Consider the following 18,159-nt stretch of genomic DNA (forward strand, 5'->3'; position numbering starts at 1 on the left):
TTTTTTGGCTTCTTGTGCATAGGCGTATAGCATTTTTTTAAGATATTAAAGAAATAATGACCTTGACCTCAAAGGAGTTAAAACTGGAAGTTGATAATGGAATTAGCACCGCTTCCCCTGTACGCCCTCCCCTGCCCCCGCGGAAAAGGAGACTTTGTACATAAGGTCTCTTATTTAATATATCATGACTTTTTATTTGAGTTTGAATTTGTAGCAGAATCCTAGATACAACAAAATGATACTAAGAATCTGATACAGAGCATGAGCTCTTCACCTCATTCAGCAAACAGGAGATTATTGTTTTTGTTCATTTTAAAAGGTGTTGCAAGGTAAAGAGGAGTCACAGTGGCATAAATAAATGCATCATGAAGACCTGTTTTTGCAGGGTTTTTGTTGTTGGGTTTTTTTTTTTTTTTTTGCGATCAAAACTCTTAATGCTGAACTAAGCCCTTTTATAGGGCATTTAACTGCCTTCTGGTAATACGATGCACTTACCAATGTAATCTGTACTCTTGAAAGCGTTTTGGTTTTTAGGGTTTCTATACAAACTGTCCTTGAGAAAGTCTAGCATTTGTGAATGGTTGTATTGAAATCACAGTTCCTCCTCTGTCTCAACAGGTGTCACTGGCCATGACAGTGAAGCTTTCCCAATTTCAGAAAGGGTCATTCCCAAGTGAGAGCTCTGATTTTTGACCTTTCCAGGCATACTGCCATTAAATGGTATTTAGACTGGAAAGACTGGGTGAAGAGTTGTCCATTTTTGAAATCTACGCTTCTGAGAATAGAAAATCGTGTCAGCCTATGCCACACATCTGAACTGCTAAATACAAAGATTCAGAGAGGTTCTGCCCTGGGAATAGCTGTCCTTTCTTTTCCCACTTTACACTGTCATTCCTGACTTTATAAGCTGTGGGCCATGTTAGATGCAGGCTTTTACCACAAGCTCTTACTCATTCTTTTCTCAACCCAATGGTAACACTATATTGAACTAAACAGTAGTTTAGTCCTGATCCTGTGTTAACTGAGCAAGCTAAAGGTGCAGAGTAAGCATTCAATAACTGCTTTTTTCTCCTGTGACTTGGCATGAGAAGTATCAGTTAAAACCAGGGCCCTTTGGTTTTTATTTAGGCATCTTTAGAGAAGTAGTTGTGAATTTAAAATATCTGCTCAAAGGAAACCATGATTTGTGTCATGAGTGCTCTCAAGTTACCTGTTTGCTATTTTATCTCCCTCCCATTCTTCTGAGGCATATCCAATAGGGGAGATTTTTCTCTCCTAGCTCTCTTCTAGTGGTAAATATGATGGAGGAGAGATAGCAGAGCTGCCACTGGTTGCTTCATTCCTTGTTGTGCTAAAATGAACTGGATAAGGCCTTTCTAGTTCTGCAGCTTCCTTGCCTTGCTGTCCCTGTTCTCTGCTATTCCTCCTCACCACAAGGCTTAGTTTGGGAGGTGGAGAAGGAACCACTCAGGCGAAAGGATGGCTGACATGGAAGTAGAGGTGTTACAGAGGACGTGAACCAGGCTGGGTTACCTTGGGTTGAATAAGAGGAGACCTATGCTTTTTCCTGGCTGTTTCTGCCGCTGGCTTGCTCTGCAGGTCTGAGAAAAATCACTGTTCTTCTATGCTGCCATTTTTCCATCCATAAAATGGAGTTAGCAGTGCTTCCCCACCTCTGCAGAAGCATGCTGAGGCCACTAGACAAAAGTGCAATGCAAGAGGTAAGTATTTGTTCTAACAGCAAGACACCTATCTTTGGGGCACTCAGGAAAAAAAAAAAAAAAGAGGCTAGATGATAGAGCAAAGAATGTAAACAAGCTTGCTTTGAAGGCTAAGGCCATCTTGTTCAGTCTAGATCAAACACCAGCTTCCAGGCATGGGCACAAGCCCAAAAGTACCCAAAGTGCATGCACAGTTCAGTGAGCACACTGGCGTCCCCGGGCTGCAGAGGGCAGACACTAATGACAAAGGAGGAATTAAACACCAGAGTGCAGTGACAGAGTTATGTTTCCTTAGAAATCATTAAACCCAAAGGCAAGTTGCTTTATAAAGGAAACACTCTGTGTAAAGTGCAAGAGATGAGAAATGACAGGGAATTGGCTTCCAACCATACTATGTGCTTGGAAAATCAGCAGATGTAGACTTGCACAATTTTCTACCATGCAATTTATTTTTATATTATGTACAACTCACACTAAAACACACTGAGACCCCATCCCACAGCTCTGAAGCTGTACAAGCAGGCAGCGTGACTGTGTAAAGACATATACTACTTCCCTCTCCTGTAGAGTTGGCTCCTCTTAGGGGCGTTTAGTGTGTGTGCACTGAGCTCTTATGTTTCACTACTGGCCATGGCAGTTCAGCTTCTCTAGGGCCATAACCAGCCGAAGAACGAGGTCTGTGCGGAACACACTCATGGGAGCTGTTCCCCACAGATGCCTTTTTTGCTGTTCTTGCTGTGGCAGGAACCACACATGCTCCAAAGGAGGCTAGGTCTCTCCTCTGCCCTTTGCTCCCAAGTAGGGAACAAGATGAGAAAGAAGGCATGTAGACTGCTGTGTCCCACTTCCGTGATGCTGCCTGGCAGCGGATAAATCTGGCTCTTGAAGGACATTCTCAAGAAAAATCTGCTGTGTCTTTTCATCTTTGTATCTTACAAAGACCAAATGGATGCTTTGAGTCTTCATAATTTTTTTATTCCTGGATGGGAGAAAACCACAAGAAAGACTGACATAAAAGTTTCTCTTGATGCCCATTCTGCGTGCATGTATGTCCACACTTGCATACTGAGACCGTGCTTGTTACCCTCAGTGTAAAATGTCTGCCATCCATCTGATTTCCTGTACTGGAATATATATAGTTGTATTCCTCAATACCCCATCCAAAACCAGCCCTTGATGTCCAGTGTTAAAGCTCTTTACAGTCAGGGTTTTAAGGTTCTTTAAAACTTTTTCACTTTTTATGATTTTTTTTTACTAATGTAAAAAACATTTCCTGAAGCGTGACGTCAATTGTGGTTGATGGGCTTTGTTTATTCATGCCAGTTAACAGGCTAAATAGAGGTCTACTGTACTTTTGTGAGAAATCTAAATCTCTTTGAATGAATAACAAGAAGAAAAAGATGGGTTGACAGAGGCAGTTAGCAGAGATCATACTTACACATGTTTGTTTTCAGTAATTAGTCACAGTGTTAATAGAAACATCCACTTTAAGCAAAGACTGCTGATCTGCACAAACAGAGGGCCATATGCTCTGGTGGGTGTGGAAGGGGGTTGATAAATAAAACTAAAAACTTTTGAGGAATTTTTATATGTGAAAACTTGCTATTATATTTATTCATTTATTTATCTAGTTTAATTATTTCTATGCCAGTTAGGTTTTGCAGTATTTTCCACTTGAAGATTTCAGAATAAAAACACAAGGCTCCATGTTCACCTTCTCTCGCGATGTCTTTCACACACACACAAACACACACACACACAGAGAACAAGAGAGTTTCCAGGGGCTGTCTATTGCTAACTGCTTACATATGGAGAGCATGCAAAAATGAGCGAGGCTGTAGGTGTAATTTAGAGTATATTGCCTTTTTTTTATTTTTCCATTAGTAGTAGATGGGGTTTGCTGCTGGACTAAGAAAGCAACCACTGTCTTTTACAAAGATTTATTATTTTTTAGTGATGTGGTAGACTAATACTGGTTCCAAAGAGGGAGATATGCTGAGTTGTTAACACAGCCCTTTGATTCCAGGTTTATTCTGTTCCTGTCGAGTGTAATGGAGAAACTTCCAATATGATATGCAATGCTATTCAATTGCATTGCTCTCTATTTTTTAAAAAATAATACAGGTAGTAATTGTTACAACTTCCAAACAGAAGCCTTTTTTCTTGGACCAAATTATAAATTCACTTTCAAAAGGAACTTGCAATTAGTACAAGTTTTTAACAGAAAGGAAGCTATTCGTGTTTGTTTATATTTGCTTCTTGTCATTGCTGTGTTTCTAGGAATGCTTATAATTTACCCAGCATGGTGCTTTCGACTTGATTTGTGTGAAGCATTAGCCATCTTGCAATTCATCCTCTCTCAATGGGCCTTGATGCTTTAGCACCTACAAGCCCTAGCTACAGACATGGTTCCTGATTATCTGTGGGTAGGTGCCGATAGAGTAAACAGTACCATTACTGAGGTAGGGCCTGGAGGTCCACCTGGGCAGTTCTTCCTCATATTCATAGCACCAGAGAAACATCTTCCTCCCCGTTGTTCCTCCCGTGGTTTGTTTTCTTCCACTTGTCCCCAACGGGGCCTCGGTTCCTGGTAAATACATTACCCTTTTCCAAATCACGATGGTCAAGGAGATAAAAAGTATTTTTCCATGGAAACTACTGCCTGATGCAAAATATTACTCTCAGGTTTATTTACATGAATACTTAAGAGAAACACAGGCATATCCATTTGCTGATATTTTCAGAAAAATAGGTGAATTCACCCTTTGTATAAGCAAAATAACCCCAAACAAACCACACAGGCACACAAACTCAAAGACTGTGGCAGAAATAGTTCTGGCATGGCACACATCTGAGGCAGGCTCAACTGCCACTCAGTGGCCTTTTTGGTCATCCACTATACTGTCTTCTGTCCTACTGTTATGATTTGTCCCACATATAGAATACTGTGTCTCTGTCAATGAACTAACTGGGTAAACTGGTCTTCTGATGGAAGTCAAGTCTATATTAAATGGACTAAGGAAGGCCATCCCTGGTGATGTTCACATATTTCAGTGTGTAAAGAAAGATGGAAAGAAGCGGGCTTGTGTAGTGGAGAAGGGAAAACTGAAGGGGAAATATGGTCACAGGCTTCAACTATCAGAAAAACTCCTGCAAAAGAAAGAGAATTATCTGTTCTCCCTGTTCGTGGGTGAGGGGAGAGGAAACAACAAACTGAACCGGCAGCAAAGCTTTAGGTTAGGTACTAGGAAAAGCTTTTTTCCTGGAGCACAGTGAATGAAGCATCAGAACAGACTACCTGGGAGCGTGTGAAATCCCTGTGACAAGAGGTTATTAAGGTCAGGTTAAACAAATATCTGCCTGGTTTACACAGATATAACTGATCTTGTCTTGGGACTGGGATGGACTAGATGAGTCCCTAAATCCTGAAGAAATCTGCTTCCCCTGCTTACTATGATAAACTGTCGTCACTTCTCAGTGTGTCATTCTGAGTCGCCATTCTCATTCACTCCTTACAGATCATGCCATTTCCCAAAGACTTTGCAGAACAAAGACTGAAATATGTAGCCTTTTATTGGCTCCTTCTTCAGCCAGCCCCTCCTTAAGGCACAATTTGGGCAATTACAGGCCTCAATGCATACCTGTGCTTTTATTTTCTTGGAGAACCAAAATTGGTAGAGGAGAAAGAATAAAAACTCTCCTTCGTGGCCCCAGTTTGCAAGATGCTCCCACAGGGACACACGGGCAATATTAGTGCCTTGGGTGAGAAGAGAAGCCAAGCAGAGGACAAAGGCTTACCTGTTACCTGCCTCTCCTTCACTGGCCGTCATAACTTCCCTGCTCAGGGCACCGGCTCTGCCTGTCTGTGTTAATGAGCCACATCGACCCCACAGACTCAGCTACGTTCTCCCCCCAGATTTCTTACCTGCTATAAAAGTGGATAAATGGATGAGCTGTACTGGCCGAGACAGAGCTGTTATTTTGCAGGAAGCTGCCTGCGATCAGTACAGTACAAGCACATCTTTGTCTTTACTCATCTTGTTGGCTTCCCTTATGGCTAGCTTTGCATTTTGTGCCTAGCAGCGTGCATGTGATGTTGAGCGCTGAGCACGCTGCGAGCAAATGAGGCAAGAAACGTAGACACGGTGGCAGACTTTAGTCGGAAACTTTTGAGTCAAAGCTGGACTGCTTTTGGCTCTCTTTTCATCCCAGTGTAGCGGCCTCCCAGCAGTTTGGCTTTGAGTCACTGTGGTAATTCATGGTTAAAATCATCATTCTTGGCATATGCACTGAAGATTAAAAGAAAACAGGAAAAAATCCTCTCAGAATGACAGATTTACATACCAGGAGGAAAAAAACCCCACATAAAAATCTGATTTGAAGAACACAATTATAATATTTTACCCTCATTTCACTAACCATTTTATTGACTGAAAAAGCAGCTACCTCAAGACTACAGATCTGAAGTGCTAACAAATTAAAACCATCCCCAAGGAGAAAAGACCACTAATCTGAAGCACGCCTCCCAGAAGAATTTCCGAAGATCTATAAATGCCATATGCTGAGCAGACAGTATTTCTTTTAAGGTACAAGCAATTTTTTTTCTGAGTAACTGACCAACAAAGTCAAAAAGGGAAGGAAAAAAGACAAAGGACACCACAGAAGAAAAGCAGGAACGCTATACCAGCACGAAATACCAGCCAACGTGCATATGGGAACAGTTATTTGATCATCTAAATATGCTTATTTTATACAGTGGATGTACAAAAGTGTTTGCATTTGCACTGATTCACTTAGTGTAAGAAGTAAAGTTGGCCCAATATCCATATTCCATAAACAGAGGTAATAAATTAAAGAAGCTGGGGCCTTTCTTGCTGCCAAAGCACATTTAAAATGTGAGCCAGAAATGGAGTACAGCTACAATGTTCTGGAGAAAAATACAGAGAAAGGAAAAGCTGTTATTTTGTAAATATAATTACTCTTTGAAATGCAGGAAAATGACAGCAAATTAAGATTCTGCAGGATTCTGCCGAGGCCTTTGCAATGTTTCCGCTGCCAGGTCCGGGGAGTGATGATGCCTTTCGCTTGCTGGGGACACCTGTCCCCTTGCTCCTTCTCACCTTCACCTGCAGGTCTCCTAGGCTCATGAGATGAAGTCACTCACTTTCATGGCATGCCTGTGGGGTCGCGTTTCATACTGGGTGCACTTCCACATCATTAATATCTAAAAGTTACACTTCACACTGTAATGAAACAGATGCACTATATTAAGAAATACATAAATACGAACTGACAATACATATGTGCTTTAATGTAAGCCAGAGAATATATAGTATGTTCTCAGTGGCCACTCAACACCTGGAGATAAATACCTTCATCACAGCTCTGGGAACAGCTGCCCAGTCCCAGGGAATAGAAAGAGAGAAAATCACTGACTTTTTTTAGCAGAATCCTCACTTGCATGAATTAGGCTTTTGATAATTTTGTATGATGACAGACCTCCAAGAAAGCCCTCTGAAAAGCCTGAGAAACAGAGACATGAAAACATCATGTGTACCTTGACTTTTACATAAATGCGGCAGCTTGACACTCTACCCGTTCTGTGAGCAGCTAAAATAATGTTATTACATGTGGAAACTGCATAAAGGTCACTTAGAGTGTTTTTCAGTCATGCATAACCTGTACAGCATAACGTAAAATGAGTTGTGAGAGGGGCTACCTCTGTTTGCACTTATAGGCCTTCATTTTGGCCATGTGTGTTGTGAAAGGCAATAGGACTTCTTTCTAGCAGCTTTTAGTTTTCATATGCTCAAGATAAAATGTTGATGGCCCATTATTTTTGGAAAAAACTTCCAATTTGAAAGTATTAGCATACAAGTATTCAGAGTAACAGATCTTTGCTTTTCTAAAGAAGTGCCTTGAAGCGTAGTTCTCCTACATCCACAGCTGACAGAGCCATCCTTACTACTGATTGATCTCCACCCACATTATTTTAATAATGCTTTGGTACACAGTGGTGGCTGAAGGAGGCAAGCCAAATCTTGTATTGCAAACTGGTGAGATACAGATATTTTGAGAATACCTTGTGCATAGGTGGGATGAGAACTAGACGTGCAGAGGGGAGTGAGGAGCTGCTGAGCGCGAGCTGATGGTGGACTGCACTCCAGAGGGCTCACAGACGGAGTCACACAAATGGCCAGCTGCTACCGTGCATGGGCATGGTTTGCTTTTTGAAACTGGGGTACATACCTTGCTGGGGAAGCAAATCATTCTTGGTTGACATCCACTTGGAAAATGTCCCTTGGCAGAGAGCAGAGGCTTCCACTCTAGGAGTGAACTACTTTAGGAGGCTTTCATCCCTTTCATTTCCAGTTGTTCTTCCCTCCTTGTATCAAGCACTAGCCTCCAGCCTGCTTTGCCTGATGCGAGCCATGTGGACTGGAGAGCTGTAGTACAGCAGAGACTATCTGGGAGCCATGTCTATGTGCATTGTAAATATTTGTCACTCTTCAGGCCATAAACTTCCCAAAGAAAGAGTCTTTTTTTGGTCCCCGTTAAAAAGGAAACTGAAAATTACAGGAACTCCTCAGTAAAATTACAATGTTAGCCTATTTCCTATGTAACATGGATTGACATGTACATATGCTGGTGACATGTCAGACAAGCAGCTATCTGCTCTAAAACTTACTATAGCCCACTCACAGGACACAGATCCAAATGCAGTGAAAAAAGGTTGTTGTTGTAAAAAATCAATGTTCCAGGGTTCACTTCTTCAAGGCAAATACTTCACTTAACAATTAAAGAAAAATCCCTACCTAAATTACTTAGAGGGATTAAGAGCAGATGTCTAATTGGAATCTGTTAAAGAAAGCTTTAGCACTAAAATGCATGCTATCCTTTAAAAAAAGACTTTGTGAATGATGGATACAATGCATAATAAAATTCAATAGGGAAAGAGGTTTTTGCATGTCTCTTATACATGCTTCTAAGGATTTCAGCAAATACTGAAACACATATATGTGATCGTATGAACACATCAACATGTTTTTGTTCATTTTCTCTTTTATCTGAATACAGACGTATGCCATCTTTCAGTTTTTCTGACCCATTTGAACCCATCCCACAAATATTAAAAAAGCTCAAATATTTATTGCAATCCCATTAGTTGAACCAAATTTCAGGTCATACTCAAAGTTTTATTTTAACAATTTCTAAATGTTTTATTTCTGTCTTAAATATTTATATTTTTAAATTAAAGTATAAATTAACTGCTCTTTTGAAATTAGAGGGTCACGTCAAGCTGAAAATCAGAAATCATTTCATTTTGAAAGTGTTAAACTGGGATATGACTAGGCTTTGAGCTTTTGCTTAAAATGATTGCTCAGATAAGGCTCTACAAAACTAACTTTTTCCTATAGATACATTCAAGGTTTAATGACTTGGTATTGATTAACAAAAAGTCACATTTTACTGGAAAATTCCCTTTCAGCTCTGTCTTAGGTAGTGCCACTAACTTACATTTTTCAACAAATCATATTCTTTATAGTCCTACTGCTGCAAGGACATGCTTGCAAATGTGGTCTGGATGCCTGAGAAGATGGACAGCTCCAAAATCTCCCACTGCTGCCCTGTGTTGAGGGAAGGAGCTCAGTCACAAAATCCGGTCAAGCAGTTCACTTGCTTTTCAATAGATTTAACAGTGAAACCTAGAGGGCAAAGATCCTTTCCTGCTTTTTTGGAAAGGCTAAAAGCATAAGAAACAAGCTACACTTCTATGCAGTACCTAAGTCATAAAAAAATGTCTTTCATATTACTCAGATTTTCTGGTGAAAAGGTAGTTGGTCCCTTTGGTGACCCCACACAAATCTGAGGCAGAGGAGAAAGGGGACAGGCCTCAGACAGGCAGTAGGTGAGAGGAAGGAGGCTATAGTCAACCAGCAGAAACGGGCTGCTGTTGCAGAAGGGTGTCTTACTAGCTATGCCTCTGAACAGTCAGCTGTGCTGCCAAATCACAACCATTTCATATTTGCATATTATTTTTACCAGTCTGATTAGGATTTTCCTTGACCTCACATAAGGGCTGTTTAAGTTAGATCACATTCAAGTCACACTGTTTGAAAACCTGCCCCTGCGGCCAATGTTTATTTCAGAATTTCCTGAGAGTATTTTGAGGAACACGAGGTGACCCTTACACAGACCCTCACGAATGGGAACAGCGCAATGATTTTGGTTGCATGGAGCGTGATATATTCTTTATTTTGGCATGTGGAACTATATCTTGAATGTACCAGGTAAAAAAGGGACATAAAGCTCTTAAAGCTGTGAATAAACTACACAAATGAAGACACGGCAGACGTGGTAGAAAAAAGGGGTAGCTGTATTTGTACTATTGATTACTATGATACAGTTTCAATTTTACATAACTTCAATTACATGTTGTCTGGACATGTTTCTAGCTCCTCCTATCCCTGGGGAAATTTTGTCATTGGAAGCATTTTGTGCTATTAGACTGAGTTCTGGAATACATTCTTTTTAATGGTACCAAAAAGCCCTTACTGCAAATGAAAGTCTGTCTTTATTGATGAATGAATGCAACTTGATAGAGAACTTTGGGGGTAGACTTTATTTTCAGCGAAACGGGAAAAGAAATTGAACTATTTTTCTCTTGCTCATATTTTTTTCCACTAATGACGCTCAAGGAAAAAGTGTGAAGAATTTTGGTTATTATCTCTATCAGGAGATCAAATTCTGCTTTCCATTACAATGCATGTACAGTGGGTACATCCTTGTTATCTTCAATAAAACAAAGCAATTACCCTGTTTTTATTCCAGAGTGAGTAGAGAATTTGGCTGCAGAGTCAAAAGATCCAATTCTGCCCTGAGGCATAATTTGTTCTTTTTAAAAAGTGACCTAAATACAACATAGATGCCACCAGGAGAACAGCAGGCTTCAAGTAAGGCAGAGACACCATTTTCTGTGTGACTGCCCCTTGCCTTTGTAATGAATAGCTGTATATATGGGATGAGAGCAAGACTGGCAGCTCGAATGTGGTTGAGTCTGCAAACCCTCTGTAGTTTAAAGGTCTATTCTTCTAAACGCTCTAAATTCCCTTAATGGCTGGGCTTACACCAAAATTTGGTGTGTCTCACAGGGGTGTCTCACAGGGATGCAGAGCAGGCCTAGCATTCAGCATTTGAGGAGATGCAAATAGCAATTCTCATGTAGCAGCCTCTACAGGAAAACCAAGCACATCTGGTCTGGGGGCTGGACAATTCTACTGGGGTCTGCAGTCAACTATTATTTGCTCTGTCTAACGTACAGAGTTGGAGAGCAACATACGAAACAGTGTTCAAGAAAGAGATTGGTTATTTCAGGAGACACAGCCTCAGGAATTAAAGGAGCTGCACATCTATTAATTAAATATATTAAAGCTCTGGAGTGCTCACTTTCCAGGTGGGCTGACTGGAGTAAGGGTTATATAACAATGCCCTCCACGTCAGTTCAGACCCAAACATAAACAGCAGTTCTTTCTTGTACATAAATGAAGGTAGTTTATCACAGTCTCCCTCTACCCAAAGTCTGTGTTTGAGAAGACAGACAATTATTTTGGAGATTTGTGTTCTGAGGACAGTACGAAATTCAGAAAGCTCGAATGTTTCTTTTGATGAGATGGCAACTATGAATGCTTGCTGTGAGCAGAGGCCGTGAGAGGGTAGATGAGTGAGGAATAAAGAATGAAGAGTTTGGAGTTACAGTGAGAGTTGGGTGAAAACAAACTGGATCATCTTGAGTGAGAGGAAGACGGACACATAGCAGTAAAGTAAAATCCTAGCAGAGATGACTGATTTAACAACGGTTGGGGTGACTGTCAGCCACCCATTCTCTGTCCTCCTGGGTGTATGGGCTTTGCAGAGTTCCTGGCTCTCCTAAGATGTCTAAGCTATACTTCTTCCACGTATCAGGTACATCTCTCTTTCCTCCTCCACTTGCAAGCTTGGAAATTGGCTATTTGGTCAATATGTCCCAAGTCCTTCTCTCTGCCTTCTCTAACTCTGCAGATGTCTCTGTTTCACAAGCCCATTTTGTCTGGCTCCTGAGAAGTTATGCTTTTCTCTGTATGAAACCAAAAAGAGGTGAAGCATGAATCAACCTCAGTGCTGAGACTTCTGGGGAGGAGATGAGAACTGGCATACTCACTCCATACCACAGAAGGGGAATGCTCAAGGAAACAGGTTTCTGGCCCTATTTGCCACCACGGAATACTTTCATCTCAGCTGGAAATATCACATAAAGGAAAATGAGCCTCTTAACATCTCTCTTTTCTGTTTAAAGGTCGGGTATTTTCTAAGCACTTTAAAAGTTGATATTTCTCTGAATGTCATTGCTATTTGATATGTCTCACAGGGATACTGGGGAAGTCTAGTAATCCAAATTTGGGATTATAAAAGTCAATGGGTCAAGTCAAAGAATTCTTCTATACCTCTACCCTACCCCCTACCCCTCTCCCAAGCTTACCCTGCAAGCTTTTGTTCTGACAGACTCTCTCACTATTGTTTTCCAAGGTCTGGGAAACCAAACAGGATATAGATCCAGCCTTGAAGATCTCAGTGACTGAAGCTGTACTCAAGGCAGTTCAAGGAAGCTGCTACCTGTTTGGAGCGCTATGTATGAGCTCTGAGCTTTGGCCTTCACATGGGTTTGGGAAGGAAAGGTATTTCTGGGCCCTGAACATCCAGTTCCCCTTCTGAGTGAGAAATAGAGGTTTCTGTCTTTCAGGGGAGGAGAAGGAGGATCCTAACAGTGCATTCTGCCTTTTCTCCCCATGTGGAGCACAGAAGCTGGCCAGCCTGTCATTCTATTTCTTAATCCTTCATACGGTTTATGTTCCAGCCCTCTCCTCTCTCATATCACCAGGTTTCAGGTCTGGGGCTGCCCTGAAGAGTGCCTAAATTTAAACCTCTGAAATCATGGAGATGCAAGATGACTGCAGATGTAACCATAATGTATGCTAGAGGAACTCTAAGTAAAACATCATTTTTCTTTCAGATAAGCTAGGAATTATCCTCCAGCACAGACTTTAATATATAAGACTACACAGAAATCAAGATAGCAACCAAATCGCATGTCAAATGGCTCAGACCTATGACTACAGAGCATTGTCAGGGAGGAAGGGTCCTGTGATTAGAACCAGAGAAAAGTAGGTTTGGAAGGGACTTTAGGAGGTCACGTAGTCACTTCCCTGGCCCCCAGCCAGTTGAGTTGTGTGTGTGCTGTTCCAGACAGATGTTAGCCTAAATTGTTGAGACCGCCAATGATGAAGACTCCACGACTTCCCCAGGCAATCTATTCTATTGCTTCCCTAATTGTACTATTAGAAAGTTTTCCCTAATGCCTTAGAAAATTTGTATACACTTCCTTTGTGGCTGTTGAACTCCAGCACTTCTTGACCTATTGCCTGTAGATGCAGAGGGCAGGCTATTCCTTTCCTCTTCACAGCAGCTTTCATGTACTTGAAGGCTATTACCATCCCCTCCCCCAGTCTTCCTTCCTTAGACCACACTAAGCTAATTCCTTCACTATTTTCTCCAAGGTCATGCTTTTTCAGACCTCTTGTTGCTTTCCTTTGGATAGTCTCAAAGTTGTCCACATACTTCTCAAATTACATCTGCATCTGTGCTGAGAAACAAATAAATAGTCTCTCTCCAAGCAACTCTGCAACAATACTTTTATGTACCCCAGCACGATGTTTGCCTATTTTACAACACAGCAACACGCACATCCACTCAGTTCGTGATCCATTGCAGCTCCCAGATCCTCTTCTGCAACTTAATTTTGTGCTTGCCAATCTCAGATTTGTGAACAATCCTGTCAAAGTGTGGCACCCTGCATTTTCACTGTGGAAATTCATCTTATATGTTTTCCAGGCCGTTTCACCAGTTTGCCAAGAGTATTTTGGATTCTAACACAATCCTCCAAATTACCTGCAGTTGCTCCCAGCTTTGTGTCATCTGCAAACTTATCTAGCACATTCTTTTTTTTTTTTCCATAATCCAGTCAGTTAATGATAACACTGGGCAAAACTGGCTCTAGAATTCTGCATCATCCCATTCAAGGCATTTTGAGAGCAAACCTTTACCAACTACTCCATGGATACAGGTACCAAAACAGCTTGTAAACAGCCTATAGACTATATTGCTTGCTTACGGGATTGTGAGTCACGTGCAGCTGTCTTATTAAAGCAAAGATAGCTGATATCCACAGTTTCTTCCTTAATTGCAGAGCTGATTCAGACTGTGGTAGAAATTCATTCACTGGGTTTCAAGTGATTTGTACTTGGTAGTTCCAAGCTAGATGCTAAACTTTTTACCTCTGAGCTCCTCCCAGGAAGTTTGCTTGTTTATTTTTGAAGAATTTTTCCAGAGACTGAATTTAAGCTGACTGTTCTGTAATCCTCTGACTCTGCTTTCTCTCTTGCCTTCTTTTTTTTTTTTTTCCCTCTATTTCCCCTTGCCCCTGCCTTTCCACTAACCTTTTCCAGACTCCTGGTATCTCAGCAGCTCTCCACAAAGCCTCTGCAATAGCTGCCAACAAGTTTGAGATCACTTCAGCCAGCTGTCCTTGTATTGTAGGTGGAAGCTCAGCCAATTTGAAAATTTGAACCTACATAATTCCTGTCTGGCTTGTTCTTTTCCTATTACAGTCTTTTGTCCTTGGAATTAATGATCTTAACCACCTGATCACTGTTATAGGGAAGACAGATGAAAAAAAAGCATTAAACAATTCAACCTTCTCTGTAATGTTTCCCTCTCCACCGTGTTTTCCCTGCTAGAAATGTATTGTAGAATGATTTTTTTCTTCTTGAAGTCTCTGTTCTTACATGCTTGAGCTATTCTTCTATAGCCACCTTTAGTAATGTCTCCTCCTATTTACTTTCTATGTTTCCTCTTGTCTTTAAGATCAAGGATTTAGCTAAATTTGTATCTTTCTATAGTTGATTTCTTTCTCTGGCTCTCTGAGGAGCTGCCAGCTTGTTTCATCTTTTCCTTAAAGTGCCTTGCATGACACTTTATCTATCAGTTCTTTGCATTTACTGCAATTTGCCTTCTTGCATTTCATTTTTTATTCTCTCTGTGAAGATCATAAACTTTATCATTTCATGTTTACTCTCGCACTAATTGCTTTTACCTTTATATTCTCAACTCCTCCTCCTCTATGGATCAGGATTAAAACTAGGAAAAGATTTTACACTTTCATCTTCCTTATCAAAAATTTTTCTACTAAGATATGGCTGAACAGTCGGGGTTTTGCTATATCATTTTTCTTTTGTATAGTTAAAATCTCACACTATTCCCAGATCTTGCTTAGTGTGATTCTGTTAATAAAAGTTTATAAGACTCTCTCATTAGTCTGATCTGTGCTAGAGGCCTTCTCTTCCACTGCAAGATGGGGAGTGTCCTTTTCTTCTTTAACCATTTCTAAGAGACTGCCAGAGGTCTAACTCCTTCTACCCCATAGTGAATTTAAGAAGGCAGGGTATGTAAGGCAACAGCTTCTCCCTTTCCCCCCTTCTGCCTTTACAGAATGATTTATAAATTATATTAATGTTCTAATCATTTTTGATATTCAGCCTAATCTTTGTTATGGTAATTGTACTACAATCTTGATCATATATTAAGATTTCCGTCTCATATTCAAAATAATAATGTTATACTTGATCAAAAGAAATGCAACCATCAATTACCACAGTATGGGTTTACAATATTTCAGCAAAGGAAGCTTCATGATGGAAATGCAATATTTGAATAGTAGCCTAGGACTAGAGCCACAGCCTCACTTAAGTATTTTCCTGCTTAAATTTTTAGGGTCAGTTTCTGAAAGACTTCCCTCCCAGCTGAGCTTTGTATTCGTAGGTTGGCCCCGCAGACATGCTAGGCAGTGAGCTGCCTATGCCAGGTAACCACACATTTTCTGAAGAGGCAGGACAGTAAGATGTGTCCCCAGAGAGGGTGGATGCTAAATCCTGAAGGCTGAAAAGTGCTGAGGAGTCACAGGTACAACTTGCATGGAGTCAAATGCCTAGACTGGCCCTTTCAGGTGGAGGATGAGGAGAGGGAGTCCAGCCTCCAGTAGCTACTTGCTGGTTGACTCCTGAGATGAGAGGATGACTCCAGTGTTAAACAGCCACCTCCGCCAAAGCAGATTTGCATCCACCTCACCTGGCTAACTCAGGATGTCCCAAAGCACTGAGCTAGAGACATTATGTGCCTCCAGCGTGAGACAGCAGTTAAACGGAGGGTCCAGAAGTGTATATCTTGCCTTAAAAGGCCCCAAAACGTCAGCTACAGACAGAACTCCTGCTTAAGCAACCCATCAGGGAGAGTTCAGACTCTGCTCAGTTACTTGCTCTATTCCTGTTAGTAACCATACTTTCTTCCATGAACAAAAATAAAACAATCTGCTCTTGTGGCATTCCCAGGCTACAGTCTCAATGCTATATTATTATGTGTACACATAGCTGCCATTAGCTCTAATAATGCTTGCATTGTTCAGGGTGCAAACTGAGAGCTAATCTGCCACCACCCATTACACTGTGTAGTACTTTCTGACTTAAGTGGTCCTGTTGATTGCATGGTGAATAAAGGCTTGCAGAAATTTGTATTTAAAGCTGATATTTTTCAAAGCACGCAGCTGCTCAGTCCCAGACAGATTCTGCAGAACAGATATTGGGATGTATGACAGCAACCATCTTCCTCGGACTACAGTGGCCGGCTGGTCAGTGAGAGTGACACATAAGTGTCAAAGGAAAGCACTATTTCATTTCTCAACAAAGACATGTGGTACAGCTGCCTGCAGAGCAAGAAGAGGTCTGGCTGAGTAAGTGAGGCTGGATGAAACATCTGTTTTGTGTTTCCCAGGCTTTTGACAGCAAAACAGAGTTATTTTGGGGTTTTTACAAGTCTTGCAGTCATTTTAAACAATGTTTTTGCCAAGTTTTCCACTTTTTTTGCTTAATGTGATTGCTCCTGATATCAAAATGTGACTTTACTTCAGAAAAAGAGCCATAAATGTCTGCCACTACTTACATTCCCTCCCTCACCTTTTTTTTTTTTTTTTTTTTGCTTTCCTAAGCCAGCTTTAATATATCCATTCCAGAAGTTTGTGAGAATTTTTGTTGGTAACACAAACAGAAAGATTTCTTTCATGAACAAATGAATAGTTTCTCTTAGAAGAGAGATACATATGCTGCTGCCTTGTTTCTTTTCCCTCCCCCCTCTAACTCTTGGTTTCCAGATGTAGCGAAAGCTGGTTTGAGCAGAACAACATATGTTTTCAGCATGAATTCTGTTGGCAAGGTCCTGCTGCACAGTATTGCAGAGTTGCTGCAAGCCATCCCTGACCAGCATATATGTATAATGTGCTCTAGAGATTTTCTTGCTCCATTTTTATCCCACTGCCCCTCCCTCCAGCAAGTTTCATTTTAATACAACACTCCAGAGTTTGTGCTCTGTTCCTTTGCTGAACACCTGAGTGCTCCTATCAATAAAAATGTTACAAACTGAGCTCTCCCAGGCACAGGGAAAAGGCAGCTAACTTTAATCCATGCCTTCAGCATCCCACTTCTTTGATCTGTATCTGAGACATGTGGCCACTCATATTTGCTAATTAAAAAAATAAATTACTTTGTCCAGTGCTCAAGATTTTAGGTTGAAAAAAATCATAACAAACGAATAGCCATACACATGGTCCTCAGTGCTTATAGATCTCTTCCTTTCCACATATTAAAAAATAATAGGATCCTTTATATTTGTCTGGTGATATCTGGTCCCAGCTAACTTTGGACCAGCTTCTGGCTCACTCCTTTTGAATACTTTCTTGCTCCAGGAGGATCAGATTTATTTTGGGGTAAAGTACAATTCGGCAAGAGTAAGTGTGCCAGAATCTTGTCCTATAGTAGCATCACAGGGAAACTGTACTATAAATATGTCTTATCTTAGCAAGTAATATATCAGAATGATAATGTTTCCATTAAATATATTTTCAATGACAGAAGGTTAGAATCACACTTTGTTCAGCCATAGATGCTTGGCTGAGTCATCTGCTAACTTGCTGCTTGCTTTACTCCTGTCATATATTATCCATGAGTGAACACAGCAACTTCCATCCCTATTATTCTTTGGGTTCAATCATTTAGTACATTCTGCAAGGCAGCTATGAGGCCATCTTCCCATCATAACCTCTATTACTTCAGCTGCTAGTGAATTATCAAACCAGCAATCCATAAAGCCCTTAGAGCTCATATTGATTATCAGAAACTGATGAGATATAAGTACTTTAATTGATTCCTTTCATATGCATGCTTTTAAATACAAAAAACACCCCAAAATAGGAACTTTTTTGAGATTTGCTGTCATGCACATTGTGCTAGGTTGCGGCACT

Source organism: Struthio camelus, chromosome 2 (assembly GCF_040807025.1).
Source record: "Struthio camelus isolate bStrCam1 chromosome 2, bStrCam1.hap1, whole genome shotgun sequence".
Taxonomy (NCBI): Eukaryota; Metazoa; Chordata; class Aves; order Struthioniformes; family Struthionidae; genus Struthio; species Struthio camelus.